This window comes from Anopheles marshallii, chromosome X (genome assembly GCF_943734725.1).
Source record: "Anopheles marshallii chromosome X, idAnoMarsDA_429_01, whole genome shotgun sequence".
NCBI lineage: Eukaryota > Metazoa > Arthropoda > Insecta > Diptera > Culicidae > Anopheles > Anopheles marshallii.
Window position 1 is genome coordinate 18,089,739 of NC_071325.1, and position 15,103 is coordinate 18,104,841.

The 15,103-nt window shown below is 41.1% G+C and overlaps 1 pseudogene; it reads left to right on the plus strand.

Annotated features, from left to right (window-relative positions):
• The first annotated feature begins 821 nt into the window (after positions 1–821).
• On the plus strand, positions 822–2,995 carry LOC128711136 (uncharacterized; annotated as a pseudogene).
• Positions 2,996–15,103: the final 12,108 nt, after the last annotated feature.

Below are 15,103 nucleotides of genomic sequence, written 5' to 3' on the forward strand. Positions count from 1 at the left end.
CGTTGCGTAATTCATTTCCGCACAAATCGCAAACCTCTCGCGTCGCGTGTACCACGTGTTTTATTAATCCACTTAGTGAACGCGAGTGTTAAACCTTCGACACGATGACGGATCCCGAACCAGGAAAGATGACCAAGCAGGAAGACGCGGGAACCAAAAACCAAAACGCAGAAACAAAATCAGTGGCAAAAATCCGTGGAAGTGGAAACGTGGTTCGTGTGCTTAGAAGCGGCATTCTGTGTGAATAGTGTGATTTCGGACAAGCACAAATTTAACGCGGTGATAGTAGCACTTAACACCCGCGCAAAATTTTTCCATTACCCAATATCCAAATGTAACAAGTCGACCTTGGCTGATCGATATGCTACCATAAAAAAATCGGTAATTGACTTTTATCTGCCGTCGGAAAACCAACGCCTCACAAGCTTACTCTCCGGCGTCGCGCTAGGCGATCGGAAGCCGAGTGTGCTTCTTTCCGAGATGCGCAGAATGGCAGGAGAAGGCTGCTCCGATAGTGTCCTGTGCAACATTTGGTTACGCGCTCTACCGACCACCGTCCGTTCTATCATCGCCGCTATGCCATCAGCATCGCTTGACGACCAGGCCAACGTGGCCGATAAGATACTCGAAGCACCCACCAATGCCATTTACGCCGTAAATGAAATCGATGCACCTGCAATCGCCTGCAGTTTAGAGGCTCGTATCGATGCACTCTCTCGTCGCCTAGACGAAGGTCTATCTGCTTGATCAGCTGATCGATACCCGTATTCGAACGCACACAGAGATCCCCGATCCAGACAGCGCCTTCCGCCTAGACAACCATGGGGCCAACGACCTTTTAGTGCCACGCGGTCACGAACACCATCACGAGCCACACGCCGCTGGATCTGTTGGTTCCACTATCGCCATGGAAACAAGGCAGAGAAGTGGGAGAAGGAACATTCTGACGATCCACATACTAAATGTATTTTTTTCGGCGAGCATCTCCCGGTTTACTCCCGAAAAAAATAGTGCGTTTCTCTCTCCGCGCGCGTGAAACTCTTACCGGCCCAGCCGAACCCGTTAGCACCAGCTAAAACGCATCCTCTCGGGAACCCCCAAGCAGCACCAACTCTTCTTCACACGCCAACACAACGTTAAACACATCCAACACCAGCATCAAGCTGAACCCCAGTAATTCTGAAATCATCGAGCGAATTTATATGAACGACAGCAGAACCAACAACAGATTCCTGATCGACACCGGCGCTTTCGGCCATACCACCGTCTTACAAGGACAGAATGAACCCGACGCCAGCTAGAAAGCTCTTCGCAGCGAATGGAAGCTCAATCGGTACGTACGGCACTAAGAACCTCACTTTAGATATCGGTCTTAACCAAACATATATGTGGCCTTTCACCATACCAGACGTAGAATCTCACATTATCGGAGCTGATTTTTTAAAGCACTTTGATCTGCTAGTAGACATTAAACACAATCAGCTGATTAAAAATAAGACCGTCATCACTAACACACTACCAGCCCACGTAGCCGTTAGTAGTTCAAGCGATAGTTTCTCCCATCTAATATACGAATACAAGGATATCACAATACTCGACAACAAGCACAAGCCGGTCAACACAAACGTTACGCACCAAATAATCACCACCGGTCCACCTGTCTTTTGTCGCCCTCGTCGTTTGGCCCAGAAAGATTGCGCGAGGCAAAGATAGAATTCGATTTTTTTGTCAAAAATGGTATTTGTAAACCATCTAAAAGCTGTTGGGCAAGCCCTTTGCACTTAGTAAAAAAACCTAATGGGAAATGGAGACCATGTGGAGACTACAGAAATTTGAATGCGATCACTGTACCGGACCGTTACTCCGTGCCTCACATCCAAGATTTTTCGACAATACTTTTCAACAAGAAATTTTTTTCCTGTATCGACCTACAACGTGCATATCACCAAATCCCCGTCGCCCCTGAAGATATACCAAAAACCGCAATTTCAACACCTTTCGGGTTATTTGAATTCAATTTGATGACATTTGGTCTACGAAATGCTGGTCAAACTCTGCAACGACACTTACACTCTATCCTGGGAGATTTAGATTTCGTGTGTCCATATGTCGACGATTTATGCGTTGCATCGGAAGACAAAAAGCAACACCAACAGCACTTGCGCACAGTATTCGAGCGCTTAAGAAAAAATGGTTTAACCATTAACCCCGAAAAAAGCCAAATTGGCCGTCCAGAGGTCGAATTCCTCGGCCATCTTATAAGCGCAAAAGATATCAAACCGAAACCCAGTAAGGTACAAGCTATCCTCGACTTTCCGAAACCAGTCATAGCGAGGCAATTGAAACGTTTTCTTGGCACGATTATTTTTACGGGCGGTTTATACCACACGCAGCAGAAAGCCAGCAAATTTTGCACGGCATGATAAATGGTAACATTAAAAATTAAAGTGTAAGGGGCCGTTCAATTATTACGTAACGCTAAAATTGAGAATTTGGGACCCCCTCCCCCCCCCCCCCCATTGTAACAAAACGTAATTAATTAATTAATACGTAATATTTTAGCCCCTCAATTAATTACGTAATATTCTTCTTTCCACGCGATTAAACGCGCTTCGACAATGTGCATTAGCAGCAAAAAAAAGGGTCCAACTCGTATTTCCGAAAATGAAGACTTGCTACGTCGATTATCTTCCTGTATCGAGGATTTTCGTCAGGTCCTCCGTCAACAATCACTACGAGGATTGGCTTTACGTTTCCTTGGTATTGCATGATATTGTCGAACTCAGGTAGTCCTACTAGTCTTTCATTTTATTTGAGATTGCATTTCGCCATTTTTTCATTTTTTATATATTTTTATATATCCTTTTTTTCATATCCGACGATAGCACAACAATTGGTGCTAGCACAATTGGTACACTTACCCTATCGCTAACAAACTCTCTGTAAAAAATCGTATTACTGACATAAACCGCTAGGCAACAACAAGAACAAATAGGCTTATTTACTGACGCCATGAATAACTTTTCAAAACAATTACAAATACAAACAATAATGATACAAAATGAAGAATCTGAGACTAAATCTAAAGAGAAATTTATACTTAACGTATAATGTATAAAGGTGCGAATACAAATCACACAACTAAAATAGACCCAACCAGTGAGGTCGAAACTATGCAGCTGTGGCAATGATGAATGACGAAAAATAGAATCATCAATAATTTAGCCATCTGACTTACAACTTATTCTATGTTACGTAACATAAACTTGAATCCCCCACCCCCCTCCCTCCCCCTATGTAACAAACCGTAACGTGTGAAGGAACCCCCTACCCGCCCTAACAGCGTTACGTAATAATTGAATGAACCCTAAGCACGATTTAGCACACGCAGCTTTGCTAGCACATCCTTCACCAAGTGCAAACCTCGTCTTAGATGTTGACGCTTCCAATCATGCTATAGGAGCTGCACTTAACCAACTGACCGCCAAGGGTATCGAACCATTAGCTTTCTTTTCGAAGAAATTGAGACCTGCATTACAGAAAACCAGCACTTATGATCGCGAACTTTACGCTATTTACGAATCCGTCAAACATTTTAAAGACCTTTTGGAAGCTCGCGAATTCATAGTATATACCGACCACAAGCCGTTAACTACAGCGTTTCAGCAGAAGCTCGATAACGCTAACCCCACACAACAAAGACGACTCCTTTTCATCAGCGAGTACACAACCGATATTCGACACGTTTCCGGCAAGCACAACCTGGTTGCTGATATGTTAAGCCGCATTGACTCCTTGAGCACATACATTGATTATCACCACATAGCCGAAGCGCAACTAACCGATACCGAACTACAAGACTTTTTAAGTAACCCACCGGAAACAACATCACTAGTACTTAAAGCATTGACAGTACCAAACTCTACCAAAAAAATATTTTGCGATATTTCAACAGATCATATTCGACCTTTCGTTCCTAAAGCTCATAGAAGAATGATTATCTCCAAGTTACACAACCTATCGCACCCCGGTATAAGAGGAACCACTGACCTGGTATCAAAACGTTTTGTTTGGTCATCTATACGAAAGGAATGCAAAACGTTAGTAGAGACATGCATTGAATGCCAAAAAAACAAAATAAAACGCCACAACAAGTCGCCGATCACTACTATAACTACACCGAACGCACGAATCGCACAGGTCCACATGGATCTAATCGGCCCACTACCACCATCAGATGGAAGTCCTATAAGTACATAGATATATCCTATCTTATCCTATAAGTCCTTTGCCACCGGGCAGCTCGCTGAACCGTGATGCTCAGCGCACTTGATGCAAACTGGAGGTTTGTAGCAGTTCGCAGCACCGTGTCCGTAACGTTGGCAGTTCTTGCACTGCATTATTGAACTGTTGTTCGTATAATAGCGCCATTTCACTATCTGGTGGTCAAGTGCTCTGATCGTTCGCAACACTTTGATGTCAACAGAACCTTTATGAAAATGTAGAAGGTACGCAGCCTGATCATCGTACCGCTTGTTTTTGATATTGAACTTCTTTGTGGATGCTGGTGTGATATTCTCCTCTTTCAGTATATGTGGTACCTCTTCCAGCGGCTTGTCGGTCAAACCCAACAGCACGATCTTTGTGGTTTTGTCGTCGTACAGTTGGTACGCATGAAAGTCTGCGTGCGCTTCCTTTAGGTAGTTTATTACCGCTCGAAAATCATTGTTGGTTGTAGTGCGTACCAAAGTCCCGTTACTTGTAACAGCTATCGTGTATCCTACTACACCGGCTGCGATATTTTTTGTGTGGACATCACCCACGTTAGTGCTTGCTATCACGATTGGTGGTGGTGGTTTTGTCGAATTTTTAACGCTTGTAGTATTGGTGTTGATCTCCTGATCCTCGATCGTTTGTAATATGTCGAACGGGTTATGTTCAGTTGTTCTTCCGTTTTTTGGTGGATTTCCAATGGTATCCACCGCTTCATGTAGCATACTTAGAGTGATCGATGACCTCCTCTTACTTATTGCGTGCTCTTTAGCACCCATTTCTGGGCGAAAAAGTACACTATTTGATTTCATAGATTCATGGATCATGAGCTCGAGGATTCATGAATCTCTGAGGATTCATTAATCTATGAAGATTCATGAATATTTGGAATTGAGATTCAGATTCATTCATTCAGTTCAAAGATTCATTCAGATTCATGAATCTGAATCTGAATTGCCCAACACTAATAAGGTGGATAAAGTGGTCAAGGTTTATAGTTTTAAATAGTCTACAAAATAAATGTTTTTATGTATTATCAAGTTTATTACCATGCTTCTTTATTGTCTTCACTATTGTTCCGCTATTTGTTTTCCGTCGATAAAATTTTTGTTGGGTACATGGCGTCATCAGTAGAAGGAACATCCGATACAAATGTGTTATGGAATTAAAACCCGATGAGAAGAAGGTTACCACCGCAGTAACACCAAACGGTATAAAATCCTACCTACTCGTAGCACAAGAAGTGTAAACTGAGTAAAAAGTGTTATGTTCTGTACTACTCAACTGATTTATTTAACCCAACTGTGATTTACGTTTAACAAAATATGTGAAAATCGTACGCGGGTTGTTCTACGTGTTCCTCTTTGTTGTACTCTCAAAACTCTACTACACTGGGTTGCATCGCTTAGCTCCGAATGACAGCGCTGCGTTCTCAACTGTCAAACATAACAGTCCTCCCCGCTTAAAAGAGGACTACGGTGAAAATCGTTGTGGCGGACGACGTGTTCTCTCTGAGCGGCGCGGTGGCGGTGGTAGGTCTTGGCAGAAACGACTCGGACTGCCTGTAGGTGTTGCGAACGGGGTATCCGATGGGGTAGTCGTCTCAGCTGGCGTTGTTGATGAACTGCATGGTTCCGGAGCTGTGGTGGGCTCGAAATAATGCCGACGACGCGTCCTTAGGGTTGAGCCAGACGATGTAACAGGTTGGCTGATAAGTCTCCGGTCTAACGAAGAAAAACACATTTTATTGTCAAAATTCGTTTTTATTATTCAACATAGTTCCCTTCAAGAGCGATACAACGATTATAACGACCTTCCAATTTTTTGATACCATTTTGGTAGTACTCCTTCGGTTTTGCCTCAAAATAGGCCTCAGTTTCGGCGACCACCTCTTCATTGCAGCCAAATTTTTTCCCTGCGAGCATCCTTTTGAGGTCTGAGAACAAGAAAAAGTCGCTGGGGGCCAGATCTGGAGAATACGGTGGGTGGGGAAGCAATTCGAAGCCCAATTCATGAATTTTTGCCATCGTTCTCAATGACTTGTGGCACGGTGTGTTGTCTTGGTGGAACAACACTTTTTTCTTCTTAATATGGGTCCGTTTTGCCGCGATTTCGACCTTCAAACGCTCCAATAACGCCATATAATAGTCACTGTTGATGGTTTTTCCCTTCTCAAGATAATCGATAAAAATTCTTCCATGCGCATCCCAAAAAACAGAGGCCATTACTTTGCCAGCGGACTTTTGAGTCTTTCCACGCTTCGGAGCCGGTTCACCGGTCGCTGTCCACTGAGCCGACTGTCGATTGGACTCAGGAGTGTAGTGATGGAGCCATGTTTCATCCATTGTCACATATCGTCGCAAAAACTCGGGTGTATTACGAGTTAACAGCTGCAAACACCGCTCAGAATCATCAACACGTTGGTGTTTTTGGTCAAATGTGAGCTCGCGCGGCACCCATTTTGCACAGAGCTTCCGCATATCCAAATATTGACGAATGATATGACCAACGTTCCTTTGACACGTTCCTTTGATATCTTTAAGGCCTCTACTATCTCGATCAACTTCATTTTACGGTCATTCAAAATCATTTTGTGGATTTTTTTTATGTTTTCGTCGGTAACCACCTCTTTCGGGCGTCCACTGCGTTCACCGTCCTCCGTGCTCATTTCACCACGCTTGAATTTTGCATACCAATCAATTATTGTTGATTTCCCTGGGGCAGAGTCCGGAAACTCATTATCAAGCAAAGTTTTTGCTTCCACTGTATTTTTTCCCTTCAGAAAACAGTATTTTATCAAAACACGAAATTCCTTTTTTCCATTTTTTTCACAATAACAAAAGTTGCTTGACAAAAGACGCTTTGTCTCACAAACTAATTGACATACAGACGTCAAATTTTGACACGAATCATTTGAAGGTTGGTACTATATAAAAATAATATGCATTTAATACTATCGGCGCCATCTATGTGTCATACCGGGGACTTATCAGCCAACCTGTTATTTTGAGGCAAAACCGAAGGAGTACTACCAAAATGGTATCAAAAAATTGGAAGGTCGTTATAATCGTTGTATCGCTGTTGAAGGGAACTATGTTGAATAATAAAAACGAATTTTGACAATAAAATGTGTTTTTCTTTGTTAGACCGGGGACTTATCAGCCAACCTGTTACGATCGTGCCAAAGCTTTCGACCATACCTATGTGTGCCGAATGGAGATCCTTCAGAATTGACGGGCGGAAGATGCACGGAATCACGACACGATGCTCGAAGAGCAAGCAATTAGCTACCATATTGTACTTTGATTCTGGCGCTTTGTACACTACTTGACTTAGGTCTCGTCCCATTTCCAGATCCTTCAAGATTTTGCCTAAGTGTTCATCCTTCCGTGTTTCACGGGCGATTTGTTCCGCTCTGATAGGAAGTTGTTGAATCTGATGGAGTACAAAACCTTCGAATTCGTCTTCTCCGTCATTTCCTCCTCCGAACAAAGACAATGTGTTTACATCTGAACGTTTCTCACTGCTCGGTATGCGTGAACAATAATCAGCGTTCTTATTATCGTTCGTGGATCGATACACCACTTCGAAGTTGAAGTGTGCAAGATAGTCGGCGTAATTTGCCATGCGACTTATACAAAGTGTCGGCAGTGACTTATGGGGATGGAGAATCTGCGGCAATGGCTTGTGATCCGTCACCAACGTGAACGTTCTGGCGTATAAGTGGTTGAAAAACTTCTTCACGGCCCACACGATCGCCAGCGCTTCTTTGTCAATCACTGGATAACGTTGCTCCGTTGCGGACATAGTAAAGCTCGCGTACGCGTTGGGTCTTTCTAAACCATTGTTCATTCTATGGGAGAGTACTGCTCCGAGTCCTGTCTTGCTTGCATCCGTTGCTAATATTAGAGGTAGAATAGGGTCGTATTGGGTGAGAACTTGTGGTGAAATTAGAGCGTTCTTAATGTCTCGGTAGGCTTCATCTGCATCGGTCGACCATTTGATCCGATCCGTGGCCAGTAAGTTACGAAGAATATTTGCTCTAGTTGATAAGTTCGGAATATACTGCGAGTAATATGTTGCTTTACCCAAAAATAACTGTAACTCCTAATGATTCTAGACATTCTAGTGATGTGGTGGCAAACACACACTTCGAACGATTCAATTTTAATCCGTGTTCCCTGATTCTGCTAAGGATGCTGGTTAATGCTAGTAGCAGCTTTGAAAGTCTTTTGCAAAAACGATAATGTCATCGTAGAAACTCACGACATTTGGCAGACCAAGTAGAATTTCTTCCATCTGACGTTGCCAAATTTGCTGGTATGTTGGCGCCGCCGTATACAGCTCGTGTTGGTCGAATTAGACCATGGGTGGTCGTATTTAACGTTAGCACTTTCGGAATTGCGTATCAATTGGTAAGTGGGTGTATGCATTTGTGACGTCCAGATGACAGAACAGAGTGGCACCCTTCATTCGGTTGAAGATACTTTCGATGCGTGGAATAGGATGCTCATCTATTATCATCATAGGGTTTACTGTCGGTTTGTAGTTCCCTGTTATCCTCAGCTTACCATTCTTCTTAACTACCACGTGTGTTGGGGATGCCCATTCCGAATAATCGACCTTCTCATAAAACCCTGGCTTGATTTTATTATAGATTTCTGCTGCATACCTATCTCGTAACGCGAGAGGGACGTCGCGTGCCTTCGCGAACACTGGGGTGGCATTTTCTTTCAGGTGCACTTTTGCTGGGGGACCTATCAACTTACCGGGGAATTCACTGAAGACAAGGGCAAAGCTGTCTAATAACGTAGAGAGTTGCGTTTCTCGATCTGGAGACAGTGGACTTTTATCTACCGTGTGGACTGGTGTACGTGCAGAGAACATCCGATTTAAGTCAATCTCCTCGGCGAAGTGAGAAATCCAGTCGCGTCCCAAAAATGAATCATGCGTTCCAGATACCACATATGATTGTTTCTGATGCGTTACCGATCCGATGGTGACATGAACCTTAATGCGACCGATACAGGTGACACGATGTCCGGTGTAACTGGAAAATTGGTTGTCACTTGGTTGCAACACGAAGTGCGGTTTGATCGCTCTCAATGTGGACTCCGATACGATCCCACAAGGTGCGCCGGTATCTAGCTCCATTTTCAGTGTCTTACCGTCAATTTTCACTTTTACCATCTTCTTATCACCCGATGCAAGATTGTTAATCCGATTCAGCCGTTGCACTTGATCTAAAGACGTTGGCGACTTTCGGTCGCGTTCCGGAACATTACGTTTCGACTTACCCGATTTGCAAACTTTAGCGATGTGGAAGCGAAACTTTCTTGTTACACAGGTTGCATTTCGCGCTACGGAAGCGGCACTCGCTTCTGAGGTTACCACCTCCACAGCCGTTACAAACAGCACCGTGGTTGCTGTCCGTTTTGCCATAAGCTCTGTTCCTTGGGGCGTTGTCGTAAGCTTGGTTTGCGATGTTCCGGCGTGTCTGCGATCTTTTAACCGTTGGTTTTTCGTAACCTAGCTAGTTAGTTGTCTCAGGAGCAGATGTATTAATGTCTCGAGCGATTTTATGGGTGGCTTCCAACGCCAGAGCGACGTCAAGGGCGTCTTGGAAGGTGGACGGATTTTTTGCGATGATCTCGTCACAGATATCACGATCTATCAACCCATGGAGCATTTGTTCTATCGGCATGCGGTCCAGAAATTCTCCGTACTCACAATAAGCTGAACCTTGTTTCAGCTTTAATACATATTGTGCAATCGACTCGCCTCGTTGTTGTACAATGGTCCGGAATTTGACACTTTGGACGAACTTATTTTTCTTTTCGTCCCAGTGTGCCTGGAGAATCTTGCGCAGTTCCGTATATGTGACTTCCTGCGGTTGTTTTGGAGCAAACAAAAATTTTAAAGAAGAGTTCAGCTCAGCACCCATATGCACACGTGCGAAATCAGCGTACTGAGGCTCCGGGATCTTACTGAGTTGAAGCGCAAATTCGAATCTATTGAAATAATCCTCAACTGTTGCTCCTTCACTGGAACGGAACTCCGGCATACTGAATGTCGGTGGTTTCGGGTGTGGAGCTACGCCATCTGCACTAGGACTGCGTAGGCCAGCACTTACTTGCTCGATCGCAGGTCCGATTGACGCCTTCAGTGCCTGGACGAGCATTCCGGATAGCGCCTCCATCAGCTCCTTGTTTTCGATATCCATCGTGGACCGTTTTCTCGGGTAACAGCGCTAGAGCGTACTTTTCACGAAAGGTTATGTGTGCGCGTGGTGACGCTAACCTCACTTTTCATTTAATGCACTCTAAACTTCGACAAGATCAACATGTAACGGTAGCAGCCGTTTTTTCTAAACTAATTCCACTGAATATTTTGCGCCACTGAGGCATTCTCGTACTGAATTCATGAATGATCTGATTGAAAAACCATTTCTGCTAGTGGTTTGAAGTCTGTACTTCATTTGCATTTCACTTATATACTTTGCTTTTTTGCACGGCAATGATCCACAACGGAACGAATATTGTACACTTACCTGATGGCGCGCTTGGCGTCTGTTGGTTCCTAGCTGGTTTTCCGCTTCCTATGCTCAGTTGCTGTGCCATTCCTTCCTGTACAGTTTGTTATGTTTACGCTTTAACATACTCCCTTACTGATTTTTGTGCTTTATTTCATAAAACAATTACATTCGACTCGTTGCAAAGCAGATGCGACGCAGCTTGGTGGTGCCAGTTTGTTTTTTTTTACAAATCCAAATTGTCATCGCATCAATTCTCATTCGCTCTCTTTCTTTCAATGTTCTATCTCTTTCCTTCCACCAGTCTACCGCAAAGTTTGGTGCTTATTAGAGATGTACATGCTGAGTAAGAGTGAGTGAGTGATTTGAAACCTTCGAGAGAGTGAATGAATATAAATCAGCACGAAGAGTGTTTATGACTCCTTTAACCACTCTTTTGCGTTTATACTCACTCAGGAGTGAGTAAAACTGTTTTATCACTCTTTGGATTATAATCACTCTGTAAGAGTAAGTAAAAGAGTATTATCACTCTTTGGATTATAATTACTCTGTAAGAGTGAGTAAAAGAGTATTATCACTCTTTTGGGATGGTAAGTACCGAGTGTAATCAGGAGTTTCGAAGATAACAGGAGTAACCCTGCTCCGAAAACGATAAGATCGGTAAGGGTGAAGTAGTTCGTTACGAACAGGGACATTCACGAAACAGCGATACAGAAGGACGTGCGTGTGAGAGATGGGAGAGTAAAGTACCGTTACAAGAGGATGAGTGAGAAAACGTGTTTTATCATTCTCTTTGGATTTTATTCACCGCCCGCCGAGGACTTCGGGTTAGTAAGAGTGAGTAAAATGTGTTGTTTCTCTTGTTGGATTATACACATTGAGTAAAACAGAAGGAAGGTAAAAGAAAGTATTTTATTTTAGTGTTTATTATTCTTTTATTGATAATGGTTCATTATAAAGAAAGGAAACAATTGGATGCAATGGGTCCTGTAGAGTGACTGATGGACAACAAGAGTTTTTTTCGTTCATTTTGATACGAAAAACCGAAAATAAGAACCGTATTCCAATACATTTTGAATTTAACGAGGAATGCAAACTTGTAAACATAAATCATATTTCATTAATTTTAGCAGTCCTTGAAAAAAACAGTTTGTATTAAAAATATAGAAAAAATAATTAATCACACATACAGATTTATTCCAATAAAAAAGGAGTGATAAAACACTTCTACTGACTCTTATTCATCGATCTCAACCCAAAACGAATAATAAAACATTGTCACAATCTTTTACTCTCTCCCTGTTTTACTCATTGTTTACAATCCAAAGAAGGTGATAAAACACGTTTTCTCGCTCATCCTCGGTGCTTACAATCCCAAAAGAGTGATAATACTCTTTTCCTCACTCTTACAGATACAGATACTCTTACAGAACTACGTGATTATAATCCAAAGAGTGATAAAACAGTTTTACTCACTCCTTGGTGAGTTTCTAGTCGGCACAGAGAGTGAGAGTGAGTATAAACGGAAAAGAGTGGTAAAAACATAAATGCAGTGTAATATTTTTTAGTGAGTGAGTAAAGGATTCAAATTTTTAAACTCACTCTTTGACTCCGATTCAAATCATTGAAAAGAGTGATTATTCTCATCTCTAGTCGCAATTACGACTGCGACTTGTCAAACACTATACAAAAAAAAAAATTGTCAAATTGTCCAGATGTGACGACCCATGTATAGAGTTTGACAAAGTCGCAATCGCAATTGCGACAATCACTAACTGTGTAGAGACAGTCTAACATGTTAAAAAAACATAATGAATGAATGAAATAGATTTTAGATTTACAAAAGCAACATAAAACCTATAAAAAAATAATAATTAAATAAATTAAATTAGTTAAATTAAAATTAAATTAATAAATTATAGAAAATTCAAAATATAAAGTCAATGATTATGCTGAATAGAAAGAAAAAGTAGATAATAGATTGTAATACGATCTTTTCCCGAGTTACGCGAATAATGCGTGCCAGAGAAACTCGCTTAACTTGAATTTTTGCGTAACTCGGATTCCCTTTATAATATCGTTTATAGTTAGTATTCAGTGATCGATTTCTCCTTTTCACGTTACGAAGCACATAAATAGTTGATATCTTCACATTTAATTCAACAATTACAATAAGTTTTTATCCAAAGTAATTTTTTAAATATTACAGTGTGAAGTATTTTTGGGAAATTTGAAATTTGACACATGCAAACATCAATTCCACATACAAAATTGTACAACACGAATTGTAAAAATTTTGGGATTCGCGTATCTCGAATTCGCGTAACTCAAGTGCCGTGCAATTTGGGAAAAGACTGTACTTCTGGCAAAACAGGGCTGCTGAACCAAGTAGATGTTTTGTTCCAATTTAAAAAAAAAATGCGTTTAACACGTTCAGAATCCAAAACCCAAATCCAAACACGCCATATCACCCAAATTTGGGAAATGCCTTATGGAAATCACTTTGAACGATTTTGACATGGCATAAATATAAATAAATATCGTGAAAATTGGTTGTACGGTTTCGGAATAAACATTGTTTAGTTTCATTTTGTCGTTCTGAATTATGCATTGAGCGTTTAATTTGAAGAAAAGATTCATAGAATCAGAACTACGATTCGGGATGAGAATCCCTGGACCACCACAAATATTTCTTTCATTCTTAGAACATTATCAATATTCCAGTATTGTCATGTCTGGTCAAGAAAAGTCTTAATCAATATTAACTTTCATTCGAGACACGCGTTTTTGTGAGGTTGTAGCTAAGATAGCGTTGAAATATTTTCATTTTTATTCAGACAGCAACAATTTCGAAACACATCCTATTTGTTACTTTAAACATCTATTTAACACTACTAATTTGTGGACGTGCACTTTAAGCTGATTAACCAAACCAACATCATGAAAATGTAAGCTTATCATTGAAAATTCAATTTGCGCATTGTGATATGTATATTTTAATGATTCGTCTAAGTCAGGGGTCTCCAAACTTTTCAATCCGCGGGCCGCATTGGTTAAAACTAAGATAGTGTGGGGACCACTTACACATTACAGGGCTTTACATAAGAGAGGATATGGCGAATACAACTTATCGAACACAAACAAATAGGATAGACATGAAGATAGATATTCCTACAACAAACTTTACTGAATCGCTAGAACTATATATGGTTAGTTAGTTAAGAATTTTTTTATTGTACAATTTCTTGATGTGACATCACATTGTCAATTTAGAGTAATGGGTACGATTGATAATCTTTCCGCTTTAAAAATTGATACAATTTTTGCTTTAGCGTAACTAAGTGTTCTGTTTTTATAATTAGTGTTAGAACTTGATAATGTGAGAAAAATCATTTACAAAAAAACTGCAGAACGTGCAGAAAAAAAATTTACTAAATTAAACTGCATCTATAGAAAACCTAATTTACCTACATTAACTAAACCTACACCGAGATTATTCTACTAATTGTTGTAGAAATGAATTTGTACTAATCTGGCATTTGCTGTAATATTTACGATAAATATGGTCGCTATAATTTACAATAAGAAGTTTGTTTTTCTGTGCAGATCGATAGTGCGATACCGTGGTGGTACATTTAAGATAATTTTTAGTAATTTGTTTTGACAAATTTGTAACTTCTTTAAGTTTGTTTTGGCGCAAATCTTCCTTACAAAAACAACGAATAGAACTGGATATGGTACCGGGTGCACTATTTAGTGACAGTCAAATCCGGTCGTTTACGTACAAGCTGATTCAAGAGTTGTACTTCAAAATTAAGTAAGAAAATTCACCAATCACCAATAATATCATCATCGAACATAATTTTAAACCGACATTTTAAACAAGCCTCGTGTAAAACTTAGTACATTAATTTCATAAATTTTATCTCAACTCTTGAATCCGGCAGGTACGTAAACAGCCCGGCCGGATTTGACATTCACTAAATTGTGCCGCCGAAGCAGAAAATTGTAAATTTTCCCGTAGCATTGACTATCCAGCTACGGGTAAATAAAGTCACAGAAAGCCATAAATGGCAGGCCTAGACCTCTTGAGATTGTTGTACCGAAAAAGAAGAAGAGGAAGAAATTGTGCCCGTGACTCCATATCCAGCGTTTGCGGTTCAGTCAAATATGTTGTGTTTCACTATCAATCGCACCGTTTATCTTATAAGCTTACGCGATTCATTAATTTGGACTCGTCATATTCTATCTGTTGTAAAACCTTATATCTTGCGGGTAAGTTACACAGATGCTGCGCTC